The 18,233-nt window shown below is 46.0% G+C and overlaps 1 protein-coding gene across 2 annotated transcripts in view; it reads left to right on the top strand.

Moving 5' to 3' along the window:
- Positions 1 to 403: 403 nt before the first annotated feature.
- Positions 404 to 18,233, top strand: part of RAI14 (retinoic acid induced 14) — a 184,481-nt gene continuing 166,651 nt past the window's right edge. For both annotated transcript variants that reach the window (XM_039467756.2, XM_039467748.2), the window contains exon 1: positions 404 to 551. The gene's annotated coding sequence lies outside the window, so the exon portion shown is untranslated. The remainder of the gene's footprint in view (positions 552 to 18,233) is intronic.

Raw genomic sequence — 18,233 nt, 5'->3', positions numbered from 1 at the left:
ATCTCACCCGTCCTAAACCCAGGGGTCAGGGCATGGGGTGGGGGTGGGGCTGCCACTAACTTCAGGTTAAGAGGATGAAACAGATCCAAGGAGAAGGGTCCCACGATCCCTGGAAACTAAAATCAAGTCACGGACAAGCCAGGGCGCGCGGGCCCGGGGTTGATCGGCGGAGCCTGGGGCCCGGCAGGGCGGGGAGCAGCCCCGCAGATCACGGCTGGAGCGCGGGGCCGGGTCACCTGACTCGCGGAATTTGGGGCCGCGCGGGGTGGAATGGGAGGGGAATGGTTAGCACCTCCCTCCCCGCTCCCGCTGGATCCAGGTCGGCGGGGGCCGGCGCCCGGCGGCCACGTGGTGGTGCTGCGGCTGCCCCCGCCCCGCCGGCCCAGCCCTGGAGCTCGGCGCCCACTGACCCCCGCAGCGGGAGAGGAGGAGGGACTGAGCGCAGGAAGCCGAGCAGGAAGCGAGCCCGGCGGCCGCGTTTTCCTGGGGAAGCGGCGGGCGGGGTGGTGCAGCCAGCGGGGTCCGGGGAGCGCCGCCGCCGCCTCGATGGGGTGAGTGCGCGGCACGGAGTTGGGAGGCTCCCGGCGCGGGGTCCTGGGCTCGCGTCCCCGCCTTTGTGTCTGGAGCTCCGGCGCGGGAGGCGCTGGGGACGGCGCCAGGGAGGAGCGGCTGGGCGGGCGGCAGCGGGGGTCCCGCCGCCTCTCCCTGGTCCGCCGCCGGCCGCCAACTCTCTACGGAGGGCAGATTTGGGGGCAAGAAGAAGGGGAGGGAGGTGGGGATGGGGGCAGAGCGGGAGGACCCGGCCAAGTTAGGAGAGGGGTGCTTCCCCGGTCCTCCGCGACTCGCAGGCCGGCTGGGGCGGGGCGCGGGGCCGGGGCCGCGGCGAAGGGAGCGCGGGCGGGAATGAATGAGGAGACCGGGAGGTGCGCCCTGGCGTCCGCGCTGGGTCCCACCTGCTTCGCCCCGCGCGGCGCCTTGCCCCCAGCGCGACGTTACTGCAGATCCCAGTCCGCCTCCCGGCTGAACTTGGAGCAGCTGGGAGGGAGGTGCGAGCGGGAGACTACGGGCGGCTCCCGGGACGCGGGGTCCGCTATTGTTCCTCCGCTGACTCTCGGGAGCCCCTCGGCCGGCTCAAGGGCGGGGGCGAGACCCCCTGGGCCTGCCCCAGCCCTCTGCCTTGTTTTCCTCGCCGCAGCTCCGAGGAGGGTGGGGAGGACGGATGCTGGAGTTGGGGCAGACACGGGGCCGCCGGGACTTCGGGAGGAAGGAGGACGTGGAGCCACCCAACAGGCGCCTGCCATCTCCAGCGACCCCTGCCCGGGGTGGGGGGTGTCGTCCTCAACCACCTTTGCTGCCTTCTCCGGCAGCGGGTTGGTGTCCGTGGTTTAGTTTCTGCGGTTTGCAGGGTTCACCTGCTAACTCCTTTGGGTTTCGCATCCCCCATTTGTGGAGGGGGCACAGAGACTGGAGAGGCAACAGACGGGGGATTAAGGCAGATGCGGCCCGGCACGGGGTGGAGGGGTCCGAAGTGGCCTCCCGGGGGCCTGAGCATGGCTGCCTTTCCAGGCTCCTTTTTCTTTGCTAGGAGCCCAGCTAAGCCCAACTTTACTCCCAGAGGCGTTGGGAGGAATCTGCGGACTCGGGGCCTTTAGCCTCGGGACCAGCGGCTTCCCTTCGACGCAGCTCACAGGTGATCTGGGTGGGATTCCGTCTTCCTTCCGGGAGAGGAGAATGTCTAGCTGCTTGGGATGGAGAAACGCTGCCGGATCCCTGGGGAATGTGGTCTCAAGGCTGCAGGAGCCTGGCAGAGGGAACTGTCCATCACTAGGACATGGCCGAAGCTCGTTTTAGCGAGGAGAGCCTCACCTCCTCCGGCTTTGCACAGAGTTGGAGAAGAGGTCGGAAATCACGGGGAGGCTGGATTTGGGCTGTTCTCTCCCCAGCCTGCAGATCCCTCTTCACTCTGTGGCTTGGAGTTTTATTACCGATGGATATAATCTGATAATCTTTTCTTAATGATGCCTAACAAGTGTGATATTTTTCCCCCTTGGATTTGTAAGGCAGTCGACTTTTTGTGAGGAAATTGATCCAGTTCTTATCTTTTAGCCAGTGCTTGCCAAACAGAGGTTGGGAGAGCTGTCCCATGCGTGGCTGTTGCAGTTTTTTCATCTCCATTCACTGAGATGCTTCAGTAATGAATTTATTGTTTTATGGCTTTTTGGAGGAGGTGGTGGGGGTGTGATTATAACCCTGCTGGAAAATCTTATTGCTGTTACCTGAATTGAAGAGAAAGAAGGGATGCTGAGCCCCCTAAGGATTCTTTGGGAGAAGAATGATGTAGTGTCCTGCCCACTAGTAGTGAACCTGACAGTGAAGTTCTATCTCCAGTCTGCTACTTCTCAAAGCATGTTCTAGGCAGGTACAGGTAGTATCATCTAGGCTTTAAAGGTGAAGAAGCAGGTTTGGAGGTTAAGAACAACTTGGCCTTGGAATTAATAGAATGTGTACCTCTTCTTCCACTCCTCCCTCCCTCCCTTTGTCGCTTTTTCCAACCTTTAAAAATAAAAATAAGTATGAAATACTTTTAACATACATAAAAGGAGAGTGTAGTAAGGCATATTGTCTTCCACTTCCTAGGTTTAAGAGTTGCTATTGTTTTCATATTTGCAACATACCCGCCCCCCCCCCCCCCCCCCCCCCCCCGCCGCCTCCCGTAAAAACACTGTAACTTAAATATTTGATCTATTCCTCCTCCTCCTTTACCTTCATCCTCAGGTAACCTCTAATGTGAAGTTAGCTTACATAGTTCCCAAGCATGTTTTGAAACTACAGTGTATCCACAATACCGTAAGTTTGTGTTTAACATTTTACATAAATGGCATAATTCTACCTATGTATAGCTTGCATTTTTAACTTACTGTGTTTTCGAGATACATGTGTTAATAGATCTTTATTCACCTTAGCTGTTAAAGAGAATTCCAGTGTATGAAAAAAGTATAGTATATTTTCTCCCTTGCCAAGAGTAAATTAGGGTTCCTGGGTTTTCACTGTTTTTTGTTTGAGTTGGGGTCTTGCTCTGTCACTAGGCTGGAGTACAGTGTTGTGATGACCACTCACTGCAGCCTCAACCTCCTGGGCTTAAGCAGTCCTCCTACCTCAGCTTCCAAAGGGGCTGGGACCACAGGTGCATGCCACTATGCCTGGCTCATTTTTTCTGTTTTTATGGAGACAGGGTCTTACTATGTTGCCAGGCTGGCCTCAAACTCCCGGCCTCAGGTGAGCCTTCCACCTCAGCCTCCCACAGTCCATGAGCCTGGCCTAGTTTTTTAACTGTTACAGACACTTTTTCTGCGAAGTGACAGTCTGTTTCTATTTTTATTTTTATTTTATTTTTTTTACTGTAACAGTTTGCACAATAAACATTTTGAGATGTTTTCTTATGCACGGATTTTTCTGTTACACACTCAGTGGCTGGATAAAGAGGTTTAGGTAGCACTGCATTTATTCGTTCTTCAACAAATATTTAGAGTGCTTGTATGCTCTTGGCTATCTGTTGACTAAAAAAGTGAAATTGATCAGTTTTAAGTTCTAAGAAGATTACATTAGTTGGCTGGACTTTTTTTGCTTCTTTCTTTCTTTCTTCTTCTTCTTCCTCTTTTCTTTTAAATAAGAAAAGTGGGCCTGACGTGGTGTTGCACACCTGTAATCCCAGCACTTTGGGAGGCCAAGGCAGGAGGATTGCTTGAGCTCAGGAGTTGGAGACCAGCCTAGGAAACATAGTGAAACCTTGTATCTACAAAAAATAAAAAAAATTAGCAGGGCATGGTGGTGTGCCTGTGGCCCTAGCTGCTTGGGAGGCTGAGGTGGGAGCATTGGTTAAGCCTTGGAGGTCAAGGCTGCAGTGAACCTAGATTATGCCACTGCATTGCAGCCTGGATGACAGAGTGAGACCCTTGTCTCAAAAAAGAAAAAGTGCCTCCCCTTTGTAAAATTGAAGCATGAGACCAATCCATGGTGCTGTTTGGGATTCTTGTGCAGAGACCTTTTCTCAACCAGTTACTGGCTGAGTGACCTTGGATTTCTCACCCAACCTCCTCTTCCTCATTTCTTTTTTAAGATTAAGGGGTAGGAGTAAGCATTTACAAAGGCACATTCCCCTTCTAAGATTTTTTGAAAATATTGCTGTGTAGTGACGCATTTTGCCCCAGTAACCCCTCAGGCTGGAAGGAGTTTAAGGCATTTAAACACACTGGCTTCCTCATTATTGCTTCAAATTGCCAGGCACATTCTGTTTTCCCCCTCTAAGATCATGTCAGACACATCTCACACATAGAATCATCGTGCTCATGAACTCTACAAAAGGATCACTGGGCACATTCTTGCCTTAGAGCCTTTGCACGTGCTCTTCCCACTGCCTGGAAAGCAGTTCCCTTAGACGTCTACATGGCTGTGCCCTCAACCCTTCTTCAGGTGTTATGCTCAGATACCTCCTTCCAGTCTAGCCTGTGACCTAGTCCCTGCTTTTATTTTTCTCCAAGGCACTTAGCGCCTTCTAGCTTGTCATGTACAGGTTGAGTATCCTTTGTTCCAAAATGCTTGGGACCAGAAGTGTTTCAGATTTTGGATGTTTTTTAAATTTTTGGAATATTTGTATTACATGGTTGAACATTCCTGATCCAGAAATCCTACATGCTCCAGTGGGTCTTTCCTTTGAGTATCCTGTTGGTGCCTGAAGCATTTTGGACTTTGGAGCATTTCAGATTCAGATTCTTAGATTAGGGATACTCAATCTGTAATTTATATTAGTATTATATGCTAATTTATACTAGATTATGTGTACTGTAATTTATATCAGACTATGAGCTCCACAAGGGCATGGGGCTTGCTACTTTTGTTTACTATTGTATTTCTGGTGTCTAGAACAATGTTGACCCCTACTAGTGAAACAGGTATTTGATGAACAAATGGTTATGCTTTTTATTATGATTTTCTCTGGGATTTCCCCTTTAACACTTATTGGATATCCTAAATGATGCTGGTTGTTCCACATCTGTAAGTGCCCCATATCTCATATTTATAGGTTCCTTTAGGGTAAGAAAACATACGTCTTCTAGGGAAGCCACTCCTTTGAAATCTGTGTGATTTATCCTACAAGCCCCTTCATCTTCAGATTTTTTTTCTCCTAACATTTTGCCTAATCCTGAATTTAGAGGAAAACATAAGTAACACAGTGCTTGGAGGCACACCCACCTTTCCTTTTGTGATAACTTCATTTTCCAATCTGGTGAAAGTGGAAGTTGTATAACCAATAGATGCTGACTATATTCCGCACGGCATCTGCACCAGCAGGCCAGCAGCCACCCCAAGCAGCATCAAGCACACTGCATTTCTTTATTTTTTCTTGCGATGGGGTCTTGCTCTGTTCTGGAACTCTTGGGCTCAAGAGATCCTCCCATCTCAGCTTCCTGAATAGCTGGGACTACAGGTATGAGCCAACACACCTGGCTAATTTTTCTTTTACTTTTTGTAGAAACAAGGTCTCTCCTTAGGCTGCCCAAGCTGGTCTTGAACTCCTGGGCTCAGACGTTCCTCCTGCCTCAGCCTCTCGAAGTGCTGGGATTATAGGCGTAAGCCGCTGGCCCTGGTCCACACTGCGTTTCTAAGAACAAAAAAGTGTATTTTGTTGTTGGATTGTTGGAGAGTGTACATCATCATTGCCCTGACTTTGTGCCTTTATGAGGAGTTTTTTTTGACGGGGAGGAGGGATGGGTTTTTCATGGTGGAAGGAAAATGAGGACTTTCATCTGAAGATCTTGGAGCAAATAATTTGTAGAAAGGTACTAGATATACTCTAAGATTGCCATATCATACAGTCCTTAACTTATGGCACAAAAAACATTCACTGTTATAGCACCAGTGCATTGTTTTGCTAGAAGCCAACTGAATTTTCTCTACCTTGCATGATGAGATAGGAGTTGACAAAACAAGGCTATGTCAGAGGCCTCTTGGGTGTATTTTATATGGTGATAGGGAAAAGGAGTCTGGATTTTTTTCCCAGACTCATATATATATGAGTTCATATATATATGAACTATATTAGGTATATAATACTGATGATATCCTTTAAAACATTACTAGAATATTGAAATAAAATCATTTTATCCTCTGTAATAAAATGATATTGAAAGAAATTAGTATATTATGGATCCAGATAGGGCTAGTTAACTTTTAAGCTGAAAACCATAAGCATAGAATTATATGATTATTATTAAAATATTGCACAATTTAAACAGATTTCTTTTTTCTTTTTTGACAGAGTCTTGCTGTGTTGCCCAGGCTGGAGTGCAGTGGGGTGATCTTGGCTGAGTGCAACCTCCGCCTCCCAGGTGCAATCAATTCTCCTGCCTCCGCCTCCCAGGTAGCTGGGATTACAGGTGCATGTCACCATGCCCAGCTAATTTTTGTATTTTTATTAAAGATGGGGTTTCACTATGTTGGCCAGGCTAGTCTTGAACTCCTGACTTCAAGTGATCCACCCACCTCAGCCCCCCAAAGTGCTGGGATTACAAGTGTGAGCCACACCGTGCCTGGACTAAAGAGATTTCTTCTCTTTGCTTTGTAGTTAGTCATGAGCTGAAAAGTACAGGTAGTTGGAAAAAGAGGTAAAGATTGTTCATCAAATATCAATTTAATAGCTCCAGCCGTTTACAGTTATCAAAAAAATTAGCCTTGTCTTTGACGTCAGCTCACGTAAAGGTATCAGCAAATCTAATCAGTATTTTAAAAAATAACTTTTGGCCGGGCATGTTGGCTCACACCTGTAATCCTAGCACTTTGAGAAGCTGAGGCAGAAGAATTGCTTAAGCCCAGGAGTTCTAGACCAGCTTGGGCAACACGGTGAAACCTTGTCTCTACAAAAATTCAATTGGTCATGGTGACATATTCCTGTAGTTTCAACAACTCAGGAGGCTGAGGTGGGAGGATCACCTAAACCCGTGGGATCGAGGGTTGCAGTGAGCCGAAACTGCACCACTACACTCCAGTGTGGACAACAGAGTAAGACCTTGTCTCAGAAAAATAAATAAAAAGTGACCTTACTGACTTAACCATGTGTTTAAAAATGAAACAGAGGCTAGGTATGGTGGCTCACACCTGTAATCCTAGCACTTTGGGAGGTGGAGGCGGGTGGATCACGAGATCAGGAGTTCGAGATCAGCCTGACCAACATGTTGAAATGCCGTCTCTACTAAAAATACAAAAATTAACTGGATGTGGTGTTAGGTGCCTGTAATCTCAGCTACTCAGGAGGCTGAGCAGGAGAATCGCTTGAACCTGGGAGGTGGAGGTTGCAGTGAGCCAAGATCATACCATTGCACTCCAGCCTGGGCAACAGAGCGAGACTCTGTCTCAAAAAAAAAAAAAAAAAAAAAAAGGAACATTCTTTGATTGAAGGAAGCATGCCTTGTTCTTCAATTTTATATTCTATGTGTCCAATAGAGTATCTGCCACAGAGTAGGAGATTAACATCTCTGAACTACTCCCACCTCAGAGATCATTAAGCCCCTCATGGCGGTCATTAGATACAGAGCTGTCCTAGTCTAGAGGAGAATTTAAACGATAATCAAAGGCTGGGCGCGGTGGCTCAAGCCTGTAATCCCAGCACTTTGGGAGGCCGAGGCGGGTGGATCACGAGGTCAAGAGATCGAGACCATCCTGGTCAACATGGTGAAACCCCATTTCTACTAAAAATACAAAAAACTAGCTGGGCATGGTGGCGCATGCCTATAATCCCAGCTACTCAGGAGGCTGAGGCAGGAGAATTGCCTGAGCCCAGGAGGCGGAGGTTGCGGTGAGCCGAGATCGTGCCATTGCACTCCAGCCTGGTTAACAAGAGCGAAACTCCATCTCAAAAAAAAAAAAAAAAAAAAAAAGAAATCAGTAGCGCAGTGCCAAGTAGATGTTCAGAAGATGTGAAAGAAACACTTTTCCTCCTTATGCACTCTTTGGGGAAGTTTTTGCATTGTGTCTTGATTGATTCACCAGCTGGGTTTTGTGATCAGTATCACCTCATCTAACCTTACTTGTGATCTAGTCCAGTCCCTTCTGTAATGAATGGCATTCACTGGAAATTACAGTCTTGCCATATAATTCCATGACCATATGTCACACTTGGGTAAGGGGAAACCTTTGGGAAGTTCTTCACGATTTGCTAATCCCTGCTTCTAAATAAACAGACTCTACTTGTGAGAAAAGGTGGTCATAGTCCAAGAAGCTTACTGTACAGTGGAAGGAAATATATGGAATCTTTTTTTTCTTTCCTTATTTATTTTTCTTAAATTGACATTTAGGCCAGACACAGTGGCTCATGCCTGTAATCTCAGCCCTTTGGGAGGCCGAGGAGAGTGGACCACTTGAGTTCAGGAGTTCGAGACCAGCCTGGGCAACATGGCAAAACCCCATATCTACATGTTTGTGTGTATGTGTGTGTGTGTGTGTGTGTGTGTGTGTGTATAGCTGCTAGAAAGGGAATGTCTGAGGTTTCTAAATTGAAAGGAAGATGTATAATTTATTAGATTATGTGTGTGTATGTATTTATATATTGCAGTGAGCCAATATCACACCACTGTACTCCAGCCTGGGTGACAGCAAGACACTGTCTCAAAAAAAAAAAAAAGAAAAGAAAAAAGAAAAAAATGGACATTTAGTGAACACCAAAGCTTATTATCAAGGAATGCAACATAAGCAATTTATCATTTACTGTGTCAATTTCCCTTACAATTATTTATTATATTACCTTTTTAAAGCTCAACTTAATTTTTTATATCCCTTTTAGTTATTGCTATTGATAAGATAATCCTTTTTTCCTTATGATTTCCAGATGAATTCAGTTTGCTTAATTATTCATTAAATTTTTTATTTCCATATGTGATTGGGGAACTGGCGGTATTTGGTTACATAACAAAGTTTTTTGTTGTTGTTGTTGTTGTTGTTTGTTTGTTTGTTTTTGAGACAGAGTCTAGCTCTGTCACCAGGCTGGAGTATAGTGGCATGATCTTGGCTTACTGCAGCCTCCGTCTCCCAGGTTCAAGTGATTCTCCTGCCTCAGCCTCCTGAGTAAATGGGATTACAGGCACATGCTACCATTCCCAGCTAATTTTTGTATTTTAGTAGAGATGGGGTTTCACCATGTTGGCCAGGATGGTCTCAATTTCCTGACTTTGTGATCTGCCCACCTCGGCCTCCCAAAGTACTGGGATTACAGGGGTGAGCCATCGCGCCCGTCCATAAGTAAGTTCTTTAGCGGTGATTTGTGAGATTTTAGTGCACCCATCACCCGAGCAGTATACACTCCATCCTATTTGTAGTCTTTTATCCCTCATCCCCTTCCCACCCTTTTTTTCCTGAGTCCCCATTCTTCCTGAGTCCCCAAAGTACATTGTGTCATTCTTACGCCTTTGCGTCCTAATAGCTTAGCTCCCACTTCCAAGTGAGAACATACGATGTTGGCTTTCCATTCCTGAGTTACTTCACTTAGAATAATAGTCTCCAATCTCATCCAGGTCTCTCTGAATGTCATTAATTCATTCCTTTTTATGGCTGAGTAGTATTCCATCGTTTACATATGCACCACAGTTTATCTACTCATTGACTGATGGGCAATTGGATTGATTCAATGTTTTTGCAATCAGTTTGCCTAATTTAGCTTTTCTTTTCAGAGTTAATAACTGTAAAACTAATAGCAGCGTCTACCCCTTTTTTACTTTCACGACATCTGTCCAGTCCTTTTGCTGGCTGAAGTAATAGACACTCAGAAAACTGGCAATGTTAGTTGGTGAATAAAAGGCCGGAGAAGCTTCCTTTTGCACTAGGGGAGCACAGAGTAAAGTGTTTTTCTTTTTTTCCTCTAAGGAATCCATTTGCAAACCAGAGAAAAAGATCATCTAGCAGTTGGCGTGGTGTCGCGTGCCTGTATTCCCAGCTACTCAGAAGGCTGAGGCAGGGGAATTGCTTGAACCCGGGAGACAGAGGTTGCAGTGAGCCGAGATCGTGCCACTGCACTCCAGCCTGGTGACAGAGCAAGACTCTGTGTCTATATTTATATATCTGTGAGGCATAGATGGACACTTGCAAATCTGATGGGGATTTTGGACCATTCTTCCTTGGAGAAACTGGTGTATGTACGATGATGCTATAAGTTCATAATTTTTATCAGTCTCATGAATTTCATGGAACTCCTTGCCCTAAGGCCATTTATAAACCTCTTTGGAATACCCAGGTTAAGAACCCACAACAGCTTCCTCTCACAGTTTGAGAACACAATTACAAGGGCTCTGTTTTTCTATCATGTTCCCCTATCCCCCAGGACAGCTTGATAACCTATCATAGAGGAGTGAAAAGTAACAATTGTGGGTTATATGTCCTCAATAAAAACTAGTCATTGATTGCTATGTCAGCCAGTCTACATACTGTTGGCCATTTTTAGAAAGTATATCTATTGGATGTAATAAAATGCAATGTAGATGCAATAAAAAGGTGGTTTTGTAGTATGACTGTTTCACAGAGACCTGATGAATTCAAGGATGAGTCTTCAGTTTCTCACCCCAAGGGTCACGTACTGCTTGGTCTGGAGTTGCGTCTGCTCTGTCTCCAGCTTTTGGTAGCAGCAGTTTCCTAGTTTTGCTGTTTATAAGAGGGAGCAGAGATGTCCCAGGCCCCCACTGACAGTACTTTTAGGCTCACAGATGTCCCGGGTCCCTCCTGACAGTCCTTTTAGGCTCACTGGAGATGTCCTGGGTCCCTCCTGGCGGTCCTCCTAGGCTCACAGGAGATGTCCCAGATCCCTCCTGGCGGTCCTCCTAGGATCACTGGAGATGTCCCGGGTCCCTCCTGGCGGTCCTCCTAGGCTCACGGGAGATGTCCCAGATCCCTCCTGACGGTCCTGCTAGGATCACTGGAGATGTCCCGGGTCCCTCCTGGCGGTCCTCCTATGCTCACAGGAGATGTCCCTGGTCCCTCCTGGCGGTCCTCCTATGCTCACAGGAGATGTCCCGGGTCCCTCCTGACGGTCCTCCTAGGATCACTGGAGATGTCCCGGGTCCCTCTTGATGGTCCTCCTAGGATCACTGGAGATGTCCCGGGTCCCTCCTGATGGTCCTCCTAGGATCACTGGAGATGTGCCGGGTCCCTCCTGGCGGTCCTCCTGGGCTCACAGGAGATGTCCCGGGTCCCTCCTGACGGTCCTCCCAGGCTCACAGGAGATGTTCCATGTCTCCCTCCTGGCGGTCCTCCCAGGCTCACAGGAGATGTTCCGGGTCCCTCTTGGCAGTCCTCCTAGGCTCACAGGAGATGTCCCGGGTCCCACAGGAGATGTCCCATGTCCCTCCTGGCGGTCCTCCTGGGCTCACAGGAGATGTCTTGGGCCCTGCCTGACAGTCCTCCTAGGTGCACAGATGTCCCAGGTCCTCTTAGACTCACAAGTAGGCCTTTGGCTGTTCTGCCCAGTAGGGGAAATATCCCCAACTGGCCCTTGGCTTTGCCCTTCTCGGCGCCCCAGCCTGATGTGGCTGTCTTGATGGGACCTGAAGAAGACAGGCTACACTTCTAATGGGTAACTGGCCGTCAGCTGGAAGCCTGCTGTTCCAGAGTAAAATGTGCTTCTGTGGGAAGTAGTGTGACCAGGGGAAGGGGCTGCTGTGGCAGAAGCTGCTTCTCTCGGTGCTCACCTTGGGTGATGTCCTCAAGCCATTTCAGTCAAAAAGTGAGCAAAAAGGGCTGCTGACCTGCCTGTAACAGAGGCTGCCTGCCTGGCCTGACGGCGGCTCTTTCCACGGGTCAGTGTAATTGACTTGAGCACCTTCTCTGCCGTAGGCGCTTTGCTGCTGGACTGTCCCCGAATAAGGTCAGGGCTAGCCATAGTCAGTCAGGTTTTCCCGTGAGTGGTATGTGTTGATGGGATAATTGGGTATTAGAAGATCTCTGGATGAGTGACAAGCCCTGCCCTCGTGGACTTAAGAGTTTTAGCTGGGTTAGATATGTCACAATCTGCTACAATACAAGGTGGACTATTAGTGGTAGGAATGGGGTGGTGTACTGGTGCGGGGGCGGGGGAAATCTTTTCACAGATGCGGCTGAGGCCTAGAGAAATGGCCCCTTGGAAAGGAACAGTTAATGAGAGGCAGAGATGGATGGGACCCTAGTGCTGGCTGCTCAGTGCTGGGCTCCTACCATTTTTCTTTTCTGTTTCTCTCACAGGTCAACAGTGACCTTGAGAGTCCTGTGTGGAGCTAATTACAATTGTTATTTGGAATTCATATCATTTTTCTATTTTGAGAAAATGTTTTCACATTTCTTTTTTTTCTGAGACAGGATCTCAGTCTGTCTCCCAGGCTGGAGTGCGGTGGTAAAATCTTGGCTCACTGCAGCCTTGACCCTGGGCTCAAGCAGTCCTCCCACCTTATTTCCCTAGTAGCTGGCGCTACAGGTGTGCGCCACCACTCCTGGCTAAATTTTGTATTTTTGGAGAGACAGTTTCATCATGTTGCCTGGGCTGGTCTCAAACTCCTAAGCTCAAGCAATCCGTCTGCTGTGGCTTCCCAAAAGTGCTGGGATTACAGGTGTGAGCTACTGTGCTCTGCCTGAGCCCCCAACCCTTTTTTTTTTTTTTTTTTTGGCATCAGATAAAAGCTATTTAAAACGTAGGCATAGAAATAATAGCCAATAACCATATATTTACCATCCAGAATTTCCTTGGGCTACTTTTGTTTTTTGATGAAAGACTCCAAAGTCTTAAGTACAGAAGACTTATATAGACTTGGTCAATTCACCTTGAAGAAGAGAATGAAAATTGGGAGTTCCGGGGGAGGCCAGTGGCATTGAGCAGCAGTAAGAAGGTCAGAAAAGGTGCAGGACCCAGGCCCTTAGCATTCTGCTGTATGTGAGAACCATGTAAACAAATGTTCGTCAGGCTTTGTCGATGAGTTCACAGATTCTGTGCTGATCCTCTCAATTTGACAAGAATGCCAAAGTAATTGGAACATCTCCTCCCATAAAAGCTGACATATTGGTGATTGATCCTTTTTCAGAACTGAAAGGAATTACTTCTGTTGCTGAGAGAGGACAGCCATGCACAGCAGCCTCTTCTTAGTCACCCAGAGGATGTGGGAACTTATGAGCCAAGAAGAGGCTGCTGGACAACGGGCTGCAGCATTTTCTTCTCTGTGAAAGACAGTGAAGCCAGGCGTGGGCTCACGCCTGCACTCCCAGCACTTTGGGAGCCTGAAGTGGTGTATCACTTGAGGTCAGGAGTTTGAGACAAAACTGGCCAATATGGTGAAACCCTGTCTCCACTAAAAATACAAAAATTAGCTGGTCATGGTGGTGTGCACCTGTAATCCCAGCTACTTGGGAGGCTGAGGCAGGCGAATCACATGAACCCTGGAGGTAGAGGTTGCAGTGAGCCAAGACCATGACACCACACTCCAGCCTGGGCAACAGAGCGAGACTGTCTCAAAACAAAACAAAACAAAACAAAAGGCAGGCCCCAGGAAAGGTTCAGCGTCCTATATTTAACATGTCAGGAAGTCATAACACCAGGCAAGGTGCTGAGTTTTCCATCTTTGTGTCTCCAAGCACAGGCCTACTTCAGGCCCAGTTTCCATTTATCATGGGTGCAAGTTGATTCAAACACTCTCAGAACCTTCTTGGGTCTTTGTTTAAAGAAATTTTAAAAAGTCTTAGATTTTCTTAGGAGTCGATATCATTTTTCTCTTTTGAGAAAAACATTTTGCATTTCTTATGAGCTTTTTTAAGTTGGGGGAAAATACTATTTAAAATATAGGCATGGAAACTATTGCCAATATTCATATACTTGCCAGCCAAGATTTTCTTGGAATGTTTTTATTTTTTGAGGAAAAACTCATGTCTGCCAGTAACTTCATGTATACAGCCACTCAGCAATCTTGATGAATTCCTGGGTAATTAGGTCCTTGTTTTTTTGTTTTTTGTTTTTTGTTTTTTTGATAATGGAATCTCATTCTATCATCAGGCTGGAGTGCAGTGGTACTATATGGGCTCACTGCAGCCTCTGCCTTCACGGTTAAAGTGATTCTCCTGCCTCAGCCTCCTGAGTAGCTGGGACTACAGGTGTATTTTTGGTAGAGGCTGTGTTTTACCGTGTTGGCCAGGATGGTCTCAATCTCTTGACTTCATGATCCACCCACCTCAGCCTCCCAAAGTGCTGGGATTACAGGTGTGAGCCACCATGCCCGGCCAGTAGTTAGGTTGTTTCGATGCTATACACCTTTGCACAGTGTTGGGTATGCTGTTTGTTTTCCTTTTTCAACTGCTCTTCTACAGTCTCTAAAAGCCTAATGAGACAGGCACACGATGCACTGATTTCCTCCAAGTGATACCTATCCCAAGCCTGTCTCCCGATGGCTTTGCTAATGTTTGTGCCTTGTTTGGCAACAGGCTTGATTTCTGTCTCTTCTTTAAAACGGCCCCTGATTATTTTACGTGCATAGCCGCTACAACAAAGGGCATTTGATTCTATGCCCCTTTGACCAAATAAATGGAAAGTGGGTGTTTATATTCACTGTGGCAAAAGAAACAAGGGGGCGCTCACCCTATCCTGGTGACAACCGCTGCAGGCTCGGGTGGCAGGCCGCCCGGCTGTGGGCTCTTTTGTGTGTGGCTTCTTGAACAATAGCACTGTGCACCTCTGTCCCATTCTTATCTCATGGGATGATGTTTTTAGGATTCCACTTGTATAGTATCAGGGCTTAAATTGTCCTGAAGAATTGCAGCAGCATTTTCTTTACTTCCTTTTTTTTTTTTTTTTTTAAAGATTGAGTTTTGCTTTTGTTGCCCAGGCTGGAGTTGGAGTGCAATGGCACAATCTCGACTCACTGCAACCTCTGCCTCCCAGGTTCAAGCAATTCTCCTGCCGAGATCATGCCATTGCTCTCCAACTCCAGCCTGGGCAACAAGAGTAGAACTCCTTCTGGGATTACAGGCATGTGCCACCATGCCTGGGTAATTTTGTATTTTTAGTAGAGATGGGATTTCTCCATGTTGGTCAGGCTAGTCTTGAACTCCCGACTTCAGGTGATCCGCCTGCCTCGGCCTCCCAAAGTGCTGAAATTATGGGCATGAGCCACTGTGCCCGGACAAACATTTTCTTTTTTTGTAGGTTAGAGAGAGTTGTGCAGGATGGAATCATTTCTTAAAGAACAGAAATGTCCTCATGTTAGAGAAGTACATAACTGTCTAAATGTTCTGCCTTTCCAGACTGTTGCCAAGATATGGAAACCTCCATCCCAGTCTGCTGTCAGCCCTGCCGAATGTAAAAATGGCCATTTCACTTGTCTATAATTCTCTTTATATTTTCTCTGTTATTGACTGTGGATCTTTAGCCAAGCTATATGGAAGAGGATTTGTTGACTCCGTGAATTAAATAAAATTATTCCTTAAGCATGTGCTCCGCATGTGAGAACAAAGAAATAAAGATGCTTCTTCCATTCCAGTGAGGCAGGGGTGTGTGAGTAAGGACGAACAGCCAGAAGGAATGCCTGTTGCCAACTGGTTTCATTCAGATTTCCTAGAGGGGCCTCTGTGTGCCAGCAGCAATTCTAAGGCCTTGTTCCATCTTTGAAGGCAACTGAATTTTTTCTTTTAAGTACTAGAAAGATTGGCCTGTTGGCTAGACTTTTAAAAATTACTGGTGTTGTCTAACATGTAGCCTGGTGTCACGTCTTGGGCTTGGAAGTTGAACCTTAGTTTAATCCATCCTCCTCTATTTATCGGCTATGCCCTTTTGACCACATAAACTTTCTTTGCTGCAATTTCCTAGTTTGGAAGCTGAGAATAATAACAATAGCATCTAATTCTGAAGTGCTTGTGAGCATTAAATGAGGTGATACCCATTTATAAGAAAATAATTAAAAAATAAAATTTTGCGAAGTAGTCTTTAAAGGATAGCTATTGTGGCTGTTATTATCATTGCTCATGTCATCATGTTCTTTATCACCCTACCTTTAAAGAACTGCTGATATATTGGCCAACATGATTATTCCTGCCATTATAATCTATAGCAACAAAGAGAGGTTGCCCCATATGTTATCGTAATATATCTGCCTTGTGTCTTCTGTTCAGTTTGCAACTGTTTCTCTGTATTAGCATTCTCCCTATTTGTCCTTCTATTATTATGCCATTGTGTAATGTGGACAATATGAAGATGTAGTTCTTTTATTAGTGCCCAGTCTTATCTTATTCCAGATTGCATTACCAAGGTCCTCAGCCTCACCAGAGAACTTGTGTTGCTTCAACCAGAGTCTAGACACAGAGCAGTAACACTTTGGTTAAACTGAACACGGTGGCTCTTAGCACAAAGTAATGGTAAAGTTAATTCCCTACTGAATTTTTTGGAAAATTTTCCAAATGTTGATAGGAAAAAAACATAGACATGTTTTCTGAATAGTATATGCCGGTAATTTTGTTTTTGTTTTTGTTTTGGGGAGAGATTTCAGCCTCCACTACAGAAAACTTGGGGCTGGGATAGGCTAATACAGTCTTATTTTGTTAGATGCTGTACAGCAAGTAAAAGCTGTAGCTTCTTTTTTTTTTCTTTTTTTTGAGACAGAGTTTTGTTCTTGTCGCCCGGGCTGGAGTACAGCGGTGCAATCTTGGCTCACTGCAACGTCCGCCTCCTGGGTCAGGTGGTTCTCCTGCATCAGCCTCCTCGAGTAGCTGGAATTACGGCACTCGCCTCCACACCCAGCTAACGTTTGTATTTTTTAGTAGAGATAAGGTTTCACCATTTTGGCCACTCCTGACCTCAGGTGATCTACCCGCTTCGGCCTCCCAAAGTGCTGGGATTACAGGTGTGAGCCACCACTCCCAGACCAGAGCTATAGCTTCTTAAGAATAAGGAGGATAAATGTAGCCCAATGGGTGCCCCTTGTCAGCCCGAATTGAGGATGGTCTTTTGGCACCAGGTAGAGGGAGAGAGTACAGGAGAGTCCCTGACTGTACTCTAACTTTCATAGCCCTTTCATAGATGGATGTGGTCTTCTCGCCAACAGGGTAATAGTTGAGTTTGCATACATTAGGAGTTCATCAGTCTTTGAGTGAAGTAAAATTGTAGGCTAATCATCCCTTTTATGTGTGGGAGAGTGAATCTTTTAAATTACAACTTTCAATCGTTGTTTAATTATTAACCTCCAGCATTTGCTAGATTAGTTTTGTGATCTTATGATAGTAAGTAAATGTTGAAGGTGGGAGCATATACATTTTCTGCTTAATTTTACATCTGCTTTGTTAGTATTAATAATAAGATGCTATATGCTTGAAAGGAAAAATCTAAATAATTACTATCTAACAAGAATGCAAGCAAACCAAACCACTAATACAGGCCACATAGATCATATTAAATTGTCTGGTAGCCACAATAAAATGTTTTTTAAAAATGAAGTTAATTTTTATAATTTTTATCTATTATGTCCAACATATTATTTCTAATATCTAATCCGTATGAAACTTATTAATGATGTAGTTGGCATTCTATTTTACTAGTCTTTGAAGTCCATTGTGTAAATCCTGTTTACAGTGCATCTCAATTTGCACTAGTCACATTTCAAATGCTCAGAGGCCACATGTGGCTACAGTGTTGGACAGCACTGGTCTAAATAATATGTCTTCTTGTGGGTCCCATAACCCCATTCCACCTGGCATCTAGAATGTACTCAATAAACACGTATATGATTAAGCTTCCTTGTTTCTTTTAACCAGTTAACTGGGATTTTGCCCTTAGCTTTAAGCGTTTCTGTAGAGAATTACAATAGCTTCATCACAAACTAATTAAACATAGTGTAATATGCATTTGAGTTTTGGCTTTAAAAATCCATATCTCTACTTCTGTGCAAGTGCATTAACCCATGTGGACCTTTTTTTTTTTTTTTTTGAGATGGAGGTTTGCTCTTATTGGCCAGGCTGGAGTGCAGTGGTGTGATCTCAGCTCCCTGCAACCTCTGCCTCCCAGGTTCAAGTGACTTTCCTGCCGCAGCCTCCCTAGTAGCTGGGATTACAGGTACCCACCACCACGCCCAGCTAATTTTTTGTATTTTTAGTAGAGACAGGGTTTCACTGTGTTGGCCAGGCTGTTCTCAAACTTCTGACCTCAGGTGATCCACCCGCCTTAGCATCCCAAAGTGCTGGCATTACAGGCGTGAGCCACT

Source organism: Saimiri boliviensis, chromosome 1 (assembly GCF_048565385.1).
Source record: "Saimiri boliviensis isolate mSaiBol1 chromosome 1, mSaiBol1.pri, whole genome shotgun sequence".
Lineage (NCBI taxonomy): Eukaryota > Metazoa > Chordata > Mammalia > Primates > Cebidae > Saimiri > Saimiri boliviensis.
The sequence above is the reverse complement of the archived record's forward strand: the minus strand, read 5'-3'. Positions and strand labels throughout refer to the sequence as shown.